General features: G+C 51.5%; 1 protein-coding gene across 4 annotated transcripts in view; it reads right to left on the minus strand.

Moving 5' to 3' along the window:
- The window catches only part of LOC144480215 (annexin A4-like), a 98,902-nt gene extending 84,875 nt beyond the window's left edge, over positions 1-14,027 (minus strand). Inside the window, exons 1-2 of one of the 4 annotated variants that reach the window (XM_078199445.1) lie at positions 13,951-14,027; positions 12,203-12,342 (exon numbers count right to left, since the gene is read on the minus strand). The gene's annotated coding sequence lies outside the window, so the exon portion shown is untranslated. Of the gene's footprint in view, positions 1-6,919; positions 7,344-12,202; positions 12,542-13,950 lie in introns of those variants that run through there. The other 3 variants (XM_078199447.1, XM_078199444.1, XM_078199446.1) reach the window with 3 other exon arrangements.
- Between the last annotated feature and the right edge of the window lie 479 nt (positions 14,028-14,506).

The following is a 14,506-nucleotide window of genomic DNA, read 5'->3' on the forward strand; positions in this document are numbered from 1 at the left end:
TGTAATCCTTCAGATTTTTCCCCATTCGATTACTGATTCAATTCCGCTTTGAATGCCAGGACTGAATCTGCCTCCACTACTCTCAGGTTAAGCGTTCCAGCGTGTAACCACTCGCTGCTCAAGCGTTTTCCTCATGCTACCTTTCATTCTTTCACCAATTATTTGAAGACTAGGTCCTCAAGTCTTGAGCCTTCCGCCAATGGCAACAGATTCTCTCTATCTCGCTGGTTGGAGGTGGCGCACCACGCGGGTGGTGGGATCTTCTGGTCCCACAGCAGCCAATGGGATTTCCCATTGATTCGACTCTACGCCGCCGGGAGACCCCATGGTGGGGGTGTGCCGTCAGCAAACTGGAAGATTCCGCCAGTGCGAACAGCCGGAGATTTCCAGTCTCATGATTTTGAGCAAATCTCCTCTCGAGCTTCCTTTCTCCCAGGAGACCATCCCAATCTATCCATCTAACTCAAAAAGCTCCCTTTCCAAAAGCTTCACACCTTCCCCAAAGTGCAATGCCCAGAATTCATATGGAATCTTAGAACCCCTGCAGTACAGAAGGAGGCCATTCAGCCCATCGAGCCTCCACCGACAACAATCCCACCCAGGCCCTATCCCCGCAACCCCACGTATTTACCCTGCTAATCCCCCTGACGCTAAGGGGCAATTTAGCATGGCCAATCAACCTAACTCGCACATCTTTGGTGTGTAGGAGGAAACCAGAGCACCCGGAGGAAACCCACACCGACACGGGGAGAACGTGCAAACTCCACACAGACAGTCACCCAAGGCCAGAATTGAACCCGGGTCCCTGGCGCTGTGAGGCAGTAGTGCTAACCACTGTTCCACCCAGAGTATTGGACAGAGTACTCCAGTTGAGACCCAACCAGTTTTTCACAAAAAGGTTCAGAATATCTCAGGCAAGATTGGGCTGATAATTCCAGTAGGGCAACACAGTGGCACAGTGGTTAGCACTGCTGCCTCACAGCGCCAGGGATCTGGGTTCAATTCTAGCCTCAGGTCAGTGTGTGTGGAGTTTGCACATTCTCCCCGTGTCTGCGTGGATTTCCTCCGGGTGCTCCGGTTTCCTCCCACAGTCTGAAAGACGTGTTGGTTAGGTGCATTGACCCGAGCAGGCGCCAGAGTGTGGCGACTCGGGGCATTTCACAGTAACCTCATTGCAAGCCTTACCTGTGACTAATAAATAAACTTTACTTCAACTTTGAGAGGTTGAGATTTTTATTAAATGAACTTAGGATGGAAAGAATAGACCAATCCTTACAATGGCAATAGGCTGAAGCTGCTGTGTGTGCTTGACAAGGCTGTCCGAGCTATCAGGTACACAGCACTCCCCCATTCTGCAACACCCTCTCCCCCCGCCCCCCAATTCTGTAACACCCTCTCTCCCCCCACCCCATTCTGTAACACCATCTTCCCCCCCCCCAATTCTGTAACACCCTCTCTCCACCCCCCCCAATTCTGTAACACCCTCTCCCCCCCAATTCTGTAACACCCTCTCTCCGCCCCCAATCTGTAACACCCTCTCTCCCCCTCCCCATTCTGTAACACCCTCTCTTTCCCCCCCCCAAATTCTGTAACACCCTCTCCCCCCCCCATTCTGTAACACCCTCTCTCCCCCCCCCCATTCTGTAACACCCTCTCTCCCCCTCCCCATTCTGTAACACCCTCTCTTTCCCCCCCCCAAATTCTGTAACACCCTCTCCCCCCCCCCATTCTGTAACACCCTCTCTTCCCCCCCCCCATTCTGTAACACCCTCTCTCCCCCCCCATTCTGTACATAAGAACAACATAAGAACATAAGAAATAGGAGCAGGAGGAGGCCATCTAGCCCCTCGAGCATGCCCCGCCATTCAATAAGATCATGGCTGATTCTGTAACACCCTCTCCTCTCCCCCCCCCCCATTCTGTAACACCCTCTCCCCCCCCCATTCTGTAACACCCTCTCCCCCCCCCCATTCTGTAACACCCGCTCCCGCCCCCATTCTGTAACACCCGCTCCCCCCCCCATTCTGTAACGCCCTCTCTCTCCCCCCCCCAATTCTGTAACGCCCTCTCTCTCCCCCCCCCCAATTCTGTAACGCCCTCTCTCTCTCCCCCCCCAATTCTGTAACGCCCTCTCTCCCCCCCCCAATTCTGTAACGCCCTCTCTCCCCCCCCCAATTCTGTAACGCCCTCTCTCCCCCCACATCTGTAACGCCCTCTCTCCCCCCACATCTGTAACGCCCTCTCTCCCCCCACATCTGTAACGCCCTCTCTCCCCCCACATCTGTAACGCCCTCTCTCCCCCCACATCTGTAACGCCCTCTCTCCCCCCACATCTGTAACGCCCTCTCTCCCCCCACATCTGTAACGCCCTCTCTCCCCCCACATCTGTAACGCCCTCTCTCCCCCCACATCTGTAACGCCCTCTCTCCCCCCACATCTGTAACGCCCTCTCTCCCCCCACATCTGTAACGCCCTCTCTCCCCCCACATCTGTAACGCCCTCTCTCCCCCCACATCTGTAACGCCCTCTCTCCCCCCACATCTGTAACGCCCTCTCTCCCCCCACATCTGTAACGCCCTCTCTCCCCCCACATCTGTAACGCCCTCTCTCCCCCCACATCTGTAACGCCCTCTCTCCCCCCACATCTGTAACGCCCTCTCTCCCCCCACATCTGTAACGCCCTCTCTCCCCCCACATCTGTAACGCCCTCTCTCCCCCCACATCTGTAACGCCCTCTCTCCCCCCACATCTGTAACGCCCTCTCTCCCCCCACATCTGTAACGCCCTCTCTCCCCCCACATCTGTAACGCCCTCTCTCCCCCCACATCTGTAACGCCCTCTCTCCCCCCACATCTGTAACGCCCTCTCCCCCCACATCTGTAACGCCCTCTCTCCCCCCACATCTGTAACGCCCTCTCTCCCCCCACATCTGTAACGCCCTCTCTCCCCCCACATCTGTAACGCCCTCTCTCCCCCCACATCTGTAACGCCCTCTCTCCCCCCACATCTGTAACGCCCTCTCTCCCCCCACATCTGTAACGCCCTCTCTCCCCCCACATCTGTAACGCCCTCTCTCCCCCCACATCTGTAACGCCCTCTCTCCCCCCACATCTGTAACGCCCTCTCTCCCCCCACATCTGTAACGCCCTCTCTCCCCCCACATCTGTAACGCCCTCTCTCCCCCCACATCTGTAACGCCCTCTCTCCCCCCACATCTGTAACGCCCTCTCTCCCCCCACATCTGTAACGCCCTCTCTCCCCCCACATCTGTAACGCCCTCTCTCCCCCCACATCTGTAACGCCCTCTCTCCCCCCACATCTGTAACGCCCTCTCTCCCCCCACATCTGTAACGCCCTCTCTCCCCCCACATCTGTAACGCCCTCTCTCCCCCCACATCTGTAACGCCCTCTCTCCCCCCACATCTGTAACGCCCTCTCTCCCCCCACATCTGTAACGCCCTCTCTCCCCCCACATCTGTAACGCCCTCTCTCCCCCCACATCTGTAACGCCCTCTCTCCCCCCACATCTGTAACGCCCTCTCTCCCCCCACATCTGTAACGCCCTCTCTCCCCCCACATCTGTAACGCCCTCTCTCCCCCCACATCTGTAACGCCCTCTCTCCCCCCACATCTGTAACGCCCTCTCCCCCCACATCTGTAACGCCCTCTCTCCCCCCACATCTGTAACGCCCTCTCTCCCCCCACATCTGTAACGCCCTCTCTCCCCCCACATCTGTAACGCCCTCTCTCCCCCCACATCTGTAACGCCCTCTCTCCCCCCACATCTGTAACGCCCACTCTCCCCCCACATCTGTAACGCCCTCTCTCCCCCCACATCTGTAACGCCCTCTCTCCCCCCACATCTGTAACGCCCTCTCTCCCCCCACATCTGTAACGCCCTCTCTCCCCCCACATCTGTAACGCCCTCTCTCCCCCCACATCTGTAACGCCCTCTCTCCCCCCACATCTGTAACGCCCTCTCTCCCCCCACATCTGTAACGCCCTCTCTCCCCCCACATCTGTAACGCCCTCTCTCCCCCCACATCTGTAACGCCCTCTCTCCCCCCACATCTGTAACGCCCTCTCTCCCCCCACATCTGTAACGCCCTCTCTCCCCCCACATCTGTAACGCCCTCTCTCCCCCCACATCTGTAACGCCCTCTCTCCCCCCACATCTGTAACGCCATCTCTCCCCCCACATCTGTAACGCCCTCTCTCCCCCCACATCTGTAACGCCCTCTCTCCCCCCACATCTGTAACACCCTCTCTCCCCCACATCTGTAACACCCTCTCCCCCCACATCTGTAACACCCTCTCTCCCCCCACATCTGTAACACCCTCTCTCCCCCCACATCTGTAACACCCTCTCTCCCCCCACATCTGTAACACCCTCTCTCCCCCCACATCTGTAACACCCTCTCTCCCCCCACATCTGTAACACCCTCTCTCCCCCCACATCTGTAACACCCTCTCTCCCCCCCCCATTCTGTAACACCCTCTCTCCCCCCCCCATTCTGTAACACCCTTTCTCCCCCCCCCATTCTGTAACACCCTCTCTCTCTCCCCCCCCCCCCCCCATTCTGTAACACCCTCTCTCCCCCCCCCAATTCTGTAACACCCTCTCTCTCCCCCCCCCCATTCTGTAACACCGTCTCTCTCTCCCCCCCCCATTCTGTAACACCCTCTCTCTCCCCCCCCCCCCATTCTGTAAAACCCTCTCTCTCCCCCCCCCCCATTCTGTAACACCCTCTCTCTCCCCCCCCCATTCTGTAACACCCTCTCTCTCTCCCCCCCATTCTGTAACACCCTCTCTCTCCCCCCCCCCCATTCTGTAACACCCTCTCTCTCCCCCCCCCATTCTGTAACACCCTCTCTCTCCTCCTCCCCCCCCCCCCATTCTGTAACACCCTCTCTCTCCTCCCCCCCCCCCCCCCCATTCTGTAACACCCTCTCTCTCCCCCCCCCCATTCTGTAACACCCTCTCTCTCCCCCCCCCATTCTGTAACACCCTCTCTCTCCCCCCCCCCATTCTGTAACACCCTCTCTCTCCCCCCCCCCATTCTGTAACACCCTCTCTCTCCCCCCCCCCATTCTGTAACACCCTCTCTCTCCCCCCCCCCATTCTGTAACACCCTCTCTCTCCTCCCCCCCCCATTCTGTAACACCCTCTCTCCGCCCCCCCCCCCATTCTGTAACACCCTTTCTCCCCCCCCATTCTGTAACACCCTCTCTCTCTCCCCCCCCCATTCTGTAACACCCTCTCTCCCCCGCCCCCCATTCTGTAACACCCTCTCTCTCTCCCCCCCCCATTCTGTAACACCCTCTCTCTCTCCCCCCCCCCCATTCTGTAACACCCTCTCTCTCTCCCCCCCCCCCATTCTGTAACACCCTCTCTCTCCCCCCCCCATTCTGTAACACCCTCTCTCTCCCCCCCCCATTCTGTAACCCCCTCTCTCTCCCCCCCCCCATTCTGTAACACCCTCTCTCTCTCCCCCCCCCATTCTGTAACACCCTCTCTCTCTCCCCCCCCATTCTGTAACACCCTCTCTCTCCCCCCCATTCTGTAACACCCTCTCTCTCCCCCCCCCATTCTGTAACACCCTCTCTCTCCCCCCCCCCCCATTCTGTAACACCCTCTCTCTCCCCCCCCCCCCCATTCTGTAACACCCTCTCTCTCCCCCCCCCATTCTGTAACACCCTCTCTCTCTCTCCCCCCCCCATTCTGTAACACCCTCTCTCTCTCTCCCCCCCCCCATTCTGTAACACCCTCTCTCTCTCCCCCCATTCTGTAACACCCTCTCTCTCTCCCCCCCCCCATTCTGTAACACCCTCTCTCTCTCCCCCCCCCATTCTGTAACACCCTCTCTCTCCCCCCCCATTCTGTAACACCCTCTCTCTCTCCCCCCCCCCCCACATTCTGTAACACCCTCTCTCTCCCCCCCATTCTGTAACACCCTCTCTCTCCCCCCCCCCATTCTGTAACACCCTCTCTCTCCTCCCCCCCCCCCATTCTGTAACACCCTCTCTCTCCTCTCCCCCCCCCATTCTGTAACACCCTCTCTCTCCTCCCCCCCCCCATTCTGTAACACCCTCTCTCTCCTCCCCCCCCCCCATTCTGTAACACCCTCTCTCTCCTCCCCCCCCCCCCCCATTCTGTAACACCCTCTCTCTCCTCCTCCCCCCCCCCCCCCATTCTGTAACACCCTCTCTCCGCCCCCCCCCCCATTCTGTAACACCCTCTCTCCGCCCCCCCCCCCCATTCTGTAACACCCTCTCTCCGCCCCCCCCCCCCCCAAGAAAAGCCTACTGGCCAATTCTCACCCCCAAATAGCTTTTGCACCACCAGCGCATTCTCAAGATGGGCTGCGACCAGAAGGAAAAAAAACAGCAAGTCTCCACAGGCAGGGACTGATTGGCAATGAATTATTCAGGCACACTGCGGGGCTTTCAGCTGAACTGTCTGTGTGTTGGGGGCGCTTAGAAATGTAGGCTGCGGGTGAAAGACATCCCTCAAGCAGGGAGGGGGGGAAAGTGCAGACACTCTGGATTATTGCAGGGGAGGAGAGGGGATTATAAAACCTTCATGTGAATCAATGTCCAAAAGAAAATGACAGCCAGACCCTCTGGCAAGTTGCCTGCTCCTCTGCTCCTTGTAAGTTTCATGTTTATTTCAACGCCTGGGATACATTCTAACCCCTTCCCTCCCTCCCTCTCCGCCAGTCCCACTGCAGTGGGAACAGAGTCAATTCCAAAACACCCTAAAATTGCTTTGATGGCAAAAGATAGAGAGAGAGAGAATTGAAAGCGAGCCCAATCGTAATTAAAAACCGAGGAAGCAAAGGAAACCTTGTGTGTTGATAAAACACACAAAAAAAACCCCCAGGATCAAATTTTAACCTGATGAACATTTTTCGCTTACCTGCGAGCGTTCTGGCCAAAACGTCTCTCTCTCGTCCCGGAATGAAACGGCGTAAACCCTCTTCCACTTTAATCCGCCCTGTTTGTCTATCCAAAGGTGGGCGGATATATTTCTTACCCAATACAACCCGCCCACACAACGCGTTTCAAAGCAAACACACCAGATTAGAATGGAAAAGTTTACTCGCAATTGGTGTTGTCACATTGTAAAAGTGGCTCAAGGAAGTTCAGGGGGTTCCTGAGAATCTTGTGAGTCTGAATCACCTTATGGCAATTGTGTAACGATGATGAGAGGGGGAGGGGGTGATATTAGAAATATCCAGTTAACAGCAATGTTCAGTTTGCCTTAAGGCCACCACCGTGCTTTCAAAGTTCAAACTGATGCATTAAACACGACACCACTTCCTGCTGCCAAAGTTCAGAATATCCTAAGAAGGCCTGACTTGCTTTTATATAGCGCCTTTCACAACCGAAGGATGTCCCCGAGCTCTTTACGGCCAATGAGTTGAAGTTAAAGCTCATTTGTTAGTGTCACAAGTAGGCTTACATTCTCACTGCAATGATGTTCCTTCACATCATCGATGTTGGGTTCGGAGATTCTCAACGTTTCTTTAAATTTAAGTCTGTTTATTAGTGTCACAAGTAGGCTTACATTAACATGGCAGTGAAGTTACTGTGAAAATCCCCTGGTCGCCACAGTCCGGCGCCTGTTCAGGTACACTGCGGGAGAATTTAGCATGGCCAATGCACCTAACCTGAACATCTTTGGACTGTGGGAGGAAACCAGAGCACCCCAGAGGAAACCCATGCAGACACGGGGAGAACGTGCAAATTCCACACAGACAGTGACCCAAGCTGGGAATCGAACCCAGGTCCCTGGCGCTGTGAGGCAGCAGTGCCACCCTGCCACCAAAGAAGCACTTTCTAAAAAGTGTTGTCACTTGTGGTAATGTAGGAAGTGCGGCAGCCAATTTGCACACGGCAAGCTCCCACAAACAGATGGTGGCAAGAAAGCTTTTTTGTGTGATATTGATTGAGGGATCACTCTTGATCAGGAAACCATCACCAGAGAGATCTTCCCTGCTCACATTCGAAATAGTGCTAAGGGATCTTTTACGTTCACTTGACAGGATCAACATGGGGGGGTGGGGGGCAAGCGGAGGGGGGGGGGGGTTAAACATGGGGGGGGTTAAACATCTCATCCAAAAGTCCAGAATTCTCCAGTCTCTCATGCCCCGCTACTGCTTGCAGCGGGAATGGAGAATTTGGCGCTCGGCCAAATCTCTGTTCACAGCAGCGGGACCGGATAATCCCAGCTGCAGGCGAGGTCGGAGAGTACCAACTACCATGTACAGTAATATACAAATTACAAAGGTTCCAATGGGGTGTAGTTTGAGCAAATTAGCAAAATTGTGGCATGTGGAGTTTGAGGTGGGAAGCCAAGAGGTCACCCACTGTGCATCCAGGAAAGGAATTTGGAAAATTATCTCAATAGCGAGTGGCTGGAAACTATGGAGGGGACAAAGAAGTTTTGGCCTTGAGGTCCATGACTCACTAAAAACATGGAATGTAATCAAAAGAAAAAGCAGGAAGCAAATTATTGCCCTTCCAGTCATGAGTGGATGTCCAAATGCAAGTTCCTACAGCTCTTTAATCCAGGTTTACGTGAAAACTAATCCCAATAGCAGCCATTGGTATGTGTGCATCCTAGACTTTCAGAGTATAGGGACAAGTCCTTTTTACATCATAACTTCAATGGTCAAACCAAATGTTATGTCTCAAAGGTTACCGGCGAACTTTCCCCATCAACGGGCAAGGCAGCAGAGTATTCCCTCACATACCTAGGGGCTTCAGCTCTTACCCTCAGCACTGGACTCCATCAAAAGCACACTGTGGTTGCCGTATGCAGAACACACTGAGCTTGCTCTGAGCCTTTTGCCCAGTCTTGCAGTCTGTGCCACCAAGGACAGTGACAGAAGCAAGATCACGGGACCATTAGTACATCCAAGCTTCCAACTAAAATTGTATATCATCTGGAATTGGACATAAACCACTTTTTCCTTGGCACTGGGTCAAAGATTCCCTACCTACCCACCACTGGGGCAGTAACAAAAGCAGAAGGATTTCAGCAGTTCAAGAAAGCCCACCACCACCATAGAATCCCTAGAAGGAGGCCATTCGGCCCATTGAGCCTGCGTGACCACAATCCCACCCATGCCCTAATTCTGTAACCCCACATATTCACCCTACTAGTCCCCTGACACAAAGGGGCAATTTAGCATGGCCCACAATCCCTACCAATCCCCCCGACATCCCCCTAACACTAAGGAGAAATTTAGCATAGCCAATCAACCTAATCCAAACATCTTTGGAGAGTAGGAGGAAACCGGAGCACCCGGAGGAAACCCATGCCAACACGGGGAGAATGTGCAGACTCCACACAGACAGTGGCCCAAGGGTGGAATCGAACTCGGGTCCCTGGCGCTGTGAGGCAGGAGCGCTAACCACTGTGCCACCGTGCCACCATTATCACAGGACAGTTAGACATAGCAAATAAACATGCTCCTGTTGCTTCATACATTAAAATGTAAACAAAAGCAAGTCAGTTGCTGCTTCTGATCCTACTCTTACAAACTCATCAGCACCCGCCTTCTGTAACCTGTAAATGACCACTGCATATTTATAGCACAGAGTCTGTGTGCCAGTAAAGAGATAGGCCGTGTTAAACACAAGTTCATTCTAAGCAGTTGAACATGACGTCTTGTGTTACATGCCACCACACTCTTACCGTAACCAAACAGTGCAGCGTCTGACGTAGTGGGAAATGTGGGCATCTTTGTTTTGAGGAAAGGAAGTGATCGGAACTGGAGAAGAACAAGCTTCTTCCAACTTTTGATTTCAAATTAGCCCAGACTTGTGGCACGAAAGTATTTCCTCTCTGCATCCAGTCTGTGAAGATTTCTTAGTGAGATCCACGTAAGCTGTAACCACCTTATTCCCAAACCGAAAGAGAAAATGCGGGAAAATCTCAGCAGGTCTGGCAGCATCTGTAAGGAGAGAAAAGAGCTGACGTTTCGAGTCCAGATGACCCTTTGTCAAAGCTTTGTCGAAAGGTCGGCTGGACTCGAAACGTCAGCTCCTTTCTCTCCTTACAGATGCTGCCAGACCTACTGAGATTTTCCAGCATTTTCTCTTTTGGTTTCAGATTCCAGCATCCACAGTAATTTGCTTTTAACCACCTTATTCCCAATGGGTGTAAGGAACAACATAAAATTATCAGTTGACACTAAAATGAAAAACATCTTGCAGAGAGTTGCAAGGATGATTCATGGGCAAAATAGAACATACAGTACGAATTTACAACATGCAACAGTACAAATTGACAACATGTAACAATATACATTCACAGAAATCATCATGCTTTGTCTTTGTAAGGAACATTTTATTCCTGATCTACTGTTACACCCAGTCCAACAACCCACCCTTTCCCATGGCACTGATGCACTATCAATCGAGCCGAGACTAGTTGTGAGCAAGACAAATAGGCCTTTATTGGCAAGAACTTGGAGCCATCCCTGTCGGTGATCTGGTCTGAACTGAGAGCAAGGGGGGAGGAGCCACCGCCTTTATACCCAGACCAGGGGGAGGAGACCTGGGCGGAACCGACAGGGATGTGCCACACATGGTCTGGAATGGGGGGGGTGGGGGTGAGTTAATAGGTTGTAATGAACAAAGCATCGTAGCTGTGAGGGACAGCTCGGTGGATAGGATATTGGTATGTAGATAGGCTGGAAAATTGGGCGGGGATCCTGGATTCAGGATTCAATCCTGGACCGGGGAGCGGCGCGGGCTTGGAGGGCCGAAGGGCCTGTTCCTGTGCTGTATTGTTCTTTGTTCTTTGTTCTTTGTTGTTGTATATACAGGTAACAGATAACAGTGGTTTACCACAGGCACCTTCTCACGCAAGTGCAAGAGATGCAGCACCTCCCCTTTTACCCCCCTCCCTTGTCACTGCCCAGGTGAAACAGCCATCTACTTGTACACGGGTGCTTCTTTCAGTTTAATATATTTGCTATCCAAGATGGAGGGTGGTAGTGATGGTGGTGGGTGGGGGCAAATGTAGATTGGGTGGTCGTTTTGCTGAACACCTCTGTTCAATCCACAAGCATGACCCCGAGATTCCGGTCATTTCAATTCTCCATCTCATTCCCACTCTGACCTCTCTCTCTCCTCAACCTGCCCCAGTAAACGTAAGCTGAGCGAATTACCCCTCATCTCTCAATTAGGTGTTTTTTACAGCCTTCCAGATTCAACAATGATTTCAACAATTTCAGGTCATAATGACTGTTCTCGTGGTAATTAAATCACTCTGGCCTTCCACCCTTCCTAAGACCATAAGACATAGGAGCAGAATTAGGCCACTCGACCCATCGAGTCTGCTCCGCCATTCAATCATGGCTGATATTTTTCTCATCCCCCATTCTCCTGCCTTTTCCCCATAACCCATAAGACCATAAGACATAGGAGCAGTCTGGGACTTTCCCCTCTCTCCACTTTCTTTGCCTCTTTTTGCTTGAAACGTGTTACATTTTCCAGCTCTGACAAAAGGTTAACTCTGTTTCTCTCTCCGAAGATGCTGCCTTTTCTGTTCAACCCTGTATACTTATTGCGTCTGTGCTTGGGGCAGGGATCAAATTTGCGAGAGATTGAATAACGTAAGAGTAACCATACTAATCTATCCTTCACACTTTGGCCCTGGGAGAAAAGCCTCATTGTTATTAAAGTAATTAATTTCAGAAATTCCTTCCAATGGGTTTGAGTTGCTTGCCTTAACTTCAAAGAATCTGTAGAAGTCACGTCAAGGGATTTGTTTGCATTGAAAGAAGTGCTGAATTTTTAAAAATACCTTATTCATCCACAAGGTATTACTTTATGGTTCATAATATTTGTTCAGTAAAAGCAACAAAAGAATACAATACACAAAGGGTAGAGATACGCTGCTATTCTTACCCTGTACAATACTAAAGTGACTGTTTAACTAGAACACTCTTGATTTGACTTGAGAATGGAACAGTGCGGGACCCCCTGAGGGGTAGAGTCACATTATGGTTTGTAACTTCTGCTGTCAAAAAACTAGGTTTGAAATGTGCTCAGCGGTAACTGTGAACCTTCTGGCTAATTTAGAGCTTACCCAGTCTTTGTAAGATTTTCAGAGTGTGGCTCCCCCTCTAACTGTGCCTGCTTAATGAGGCAGGCACAGATTATGCTTAAACAAGATACCTACCCTCTGCAGAGGTGCAAGGATACAAATGGTGGGGCCACGCAGCACAAATTATCCAGTCTGAGGCCTCAAGTGCAGCCACGGCAGCAGGACGGTGAGCCTTGTGAATGAGAAGCCTTGTCGAGCGATGACTTGTGGCATCACTGGAAGATACATAAACCATAGCAGTTTCCAACACCCATTCCAAAAATATCGCCTATAAATAACTCCAAGGTTCAACAAATCCAGAACGAGTGATTAAAAAAAGAGTGGACTAAGTTAAGCTCTCACAACTGCAACTAAAAATAGGCCTGCATTCTGTTTGGGAGGAATTTCTTCTCATTCCCACCCTTATGCCAAATATGTCTTTCCTGAAGTGAGAGAACGTAACTGTATGTTATATTGTTTGAAGTACTGCTGCTCAAATATTATCTGTCAGGAAATTAGTAAATAGAGATGAGGCCCTACCATAGTCATAAAGAGACTGCACTAGTTTAATCATTGACTTGTGAACATTTTCCATGATCAACTTTCTGTTTGCACACAATAGCCCTTTGTCATTGTCTTGCAAACCCATCTGTTTTATTGGCTTCACACCCATGCTAATTTTAATTTATTACCATAACACGCTGATAGCCTAATTACCCGTCGGCTTCCATTCTCCAGGATAAAATTTGCTTTGACCGTTTGTTACGACCAGCCCCAAGTGAGATTTCCCCCACCACCAACCCCCCCGCAAAAGATGTTGACCCAGCAAGCAGAAAATATCGAGTTCACATCCCCACTTTCTCTCACACTCTGCACTTAAATACCACCGGGTTAGACACAAGGGCGGACAGAACACAATATGCTCTGGGAGCCTCTCGCTGAACAGAATTTCCCCCAACGGACAAAAGGATCCACAAATTGGAACTTGTTGGGGTCGCTCTTAACTTCATGTATGGGCGGCACGGTGGCACAGTGGTGAGCACTGCTGCCTCACAGTGCCAGGGACCTGGGTTCGATTCCGACCTTGGGTGACTGTGTGGAGTTTGCACATTCTCCCCGTGTCTGCGTGGGTTTCCTCCTGGCGCTCCGGTTTCCCCCCGCAGTCCAAAGATGTGCAGTTTAGGTGGATTGGCCAGGCTAAATTGTCCCTTCGTGTCAGGGGATCAGCAGGGTAAATACTTGCGGTTACGGGGATGGGGCCTGGGTGGAATTGTTGTGGGTGCAGATTCGATGGGCTGAATGGCCTCCTTCTACACTGCAGGGATTCTATGATATGATAACATAAAAAACATAAGAAATAGGAAAACAAGCAGCAGTATGGGGGTTGCTGGTGGGGGGGGGGGGGGGTTAGGTTTTTGGGGTCGGACAGAGAGAGGACATGTCCCCCTTTCTTTGTGCTCTGCCACTTTTCTTTTGGGCTCACGTCCAACCCTTGTTGCCCCTTAAGGGTTAGTGCTAACCACTCCGCTACCAACTGGTTTACAAGCATCTTTACAGTACTATAAGTGTCTATGATTTCTATGAACCCTTAAAACCCTTGCTTGCCACAAGTCTGATGTTGAAAAAAAGTAGGAGGGAAGGTTGGGGAAACCAGAGAGCAGGGATTATTTAATGCCAGGAGTGGCATTAACCTACCGATTACGGGAGGGCGGCAGGATTCAAGGAAAGAATGAGCCAGAGAGGCAGAGACTGAGATGACTCTGAGATGAATCTGGATTTAAACTGAGCGACATCACAAGTTCTATTCTGCAATAGTGCACATCATGAGGGGTTGTGATACTCACATTGGATGTCACTGTGGGGAATATGACGCACAGGATTTCCCAAAGAACTCAAACGTCTTTTTACAACAATAGCGCTCCTTCAACATTTTTCAGATTTCTCTCCGCATGACACTGCTTGCCACACCCTTTAGAGTTATTTATGGAAATCATTTTGCAGAGTGTGTTGGAAAGTATTGATGTTTTGTGTGTATTTAGTGACACCACCTCATATTCTCTGTTGATCTTACGTTCAGGGGTCCATCATCCTGACTGTTGTGTGTGTATTGTTTGCGCTATATCAGTGTTATCATGCTGGGAAAATCTATTAAACTGTGGCCTATCACTTAGAACCTTGCACAAATTTTACGCTGTTATGAAATGCTCTGACCACCGGCCTATGACATAGATCTGTATGATCAAATGTTGCAGGGCGTGAAAGATGGTAATGGAAGGAGAAATCAAAAGAGAAGAACTTGCATTTATATAGCACCTTTCTTGGCCTCAGGATGTCCCAAAATGCTTTACAACCAATGGAGTATCTGAAGTGTAGCTGCTGTTGTAACATAGGGCACATGGC

This window comes from Mustelus asterias, chromosome 28, assembly GCF_964213995.1.
Source record: "Mustelus asterias chromosome 28, sMusAst1.hap1.1, whole genome shotgun sequence".
Taxonomy (NCBI): Eukaryota; Metazoa; Chordata; class Chondrichthyes; order Carcharhiniformes; family Triakidae; genus Mustelus; species Mustelus asterias.